This window comes from Elephantulus edwardii, unplaced genomic scaffold, assembly GCF_000299155.1.
Source record: "Elephantulus edwardii isolate Elephantulus edwardi_28Jun2011 unplaced genomic scaffold, EleEdw1.0 scaffold00160, whole genome shotgun sequence".
Lineage (NCBI taxonomy): Eukaryota > Metazoa > Chordata > Mammalia > Macroscelidea > Macroscelididae > Elephantulus > Elephantulus edwardii.
This window is the reverse complement of record NW_006399910.1, coordinates 7450631-7452261: the sequence shown is the minus strand read 5'-3', so window position 1 is coordinate 7452261 and position 1631 is coordinate 7450631.

Genomic DNA, 1631 nt, shown 5'->3' with positions numbered 1-1631 from the left:
AAAATCTTCTGTGGGGGCCAGGTGTGAGTCAGTTCTGACTGGAGGATGTGTAATGCTCTGTAGAAGTGATAGAGTAAGTTCAAAGTTCAGGTAATCACTGTGCCTTTGCTTACATAATGCCAGACAATTGAATTGGATCCATTTTAGACAAAAATTGAGAATTTAGTTTTCTAAGTTCAAAGTACTTCTTGGAAACTGTGTTGATGTCCAACGAATGGATAGAACAACTGTGGTACATTTACACAATGGAATATTACCCAGTACTAGAAAAACAATGAACTTGTAAAACATTGCACGACATGGATGAGTCTGGAAGACATTATCCTGAGTGAAATATCTTAGTCGCAAAAGGACAAATATCACATGAGGCTGATATTATAAAAGAGGATGGGCACAGGAGGAATATAAAAAGAATGGATAAATTAATAAAAACTACACTGGAATAGAAGGGAAGGGCTCTTTGACAGGAATAGATGATTAAGTATAAGAATGGCCAATAACAATCTGGAGCAAGACATGGATTACTGACTTAATTGAAGAAGGAAGAGGGAGGAAAAACATGTATCAGTGAATAGCAGCTGCATTCAGGAAATTTAAAAAGTGTTGCATGAGAAAACATATCATCAAGGATTTTTTAAAATACAAAAGCAAAGATGCCCTTTTAAAGACTAAGGTGCGCCTGATACAAGCTATGACATTCTCAAGTGCTTCCTGTGCAAATGAAAGTTGGACAATGAATAAAGAAGACTAAAGAACTGATGTCTTTGACTTGTGGTGTTGGAGAAGAGTACTGAATATCCCATGGACTGTCAAAAGAATAAACACATCTGTTTTGGAGGAAGTACAGCGAGAGTACTCCTCAGAGGCAAGAATGGCGCAACTTCATCTCACATATCTTGAGTATGTTGTCAGAAGGGACCTGTCCTTGGAAAAAGACACCATGGAGAAAAAAATAGAAGGTCAGCAAAAGAGAGGAACACATTAAAAAAGCGCAACTGACACAGTGGCTAAAAAAAATGGCCTTGAGTATGGGACAGATGGTGAGGATGGCACAAGATAGGACAAGGCTCAGACTCATGGTTCCCAGGATTTCTATGAGTTGTACTCAACTCCATGCGCTGACCATTAATAGCAGAGGTCTTTAGTAATAGCAAGAAGATGTTTAGTCCTCGGACTAACCAGTCACACAATACTAAAACCTCGGCATGTGTCCCAAAATAAAGCCTTGAAGGGAGAAGGGGGCAAGCAGGAATAGTGGAGATGAGAAATACAGGAAAAGAATAGAAAAGTGAGATTCCATTGTGGGTATCGTAATTGTTAGAAAATGTGATGTATATGAATGACTGCACTAAAAACAAATTTACTTTGTAAATTTTCACTCAAATCACAAGAAAGATAAATAAAAAATGCAGGTTGAGGGTTTTAAAGATAAATTTCAAATTGTTAACTGCATAGAAATTAATGTTCTCTCAGTGGGCAAATAGATTTAATTTTTGAATCACTCAAATTTATTCATAGATGAAAAAAATGGAAGAGATCTATATTTGTTCCCATTCCAAAGAAGGGTGACCCAACTGAGTGTGGAAACTACAGAACAATGTCATTGATTTCACATGCAAGCAAGATTCTAC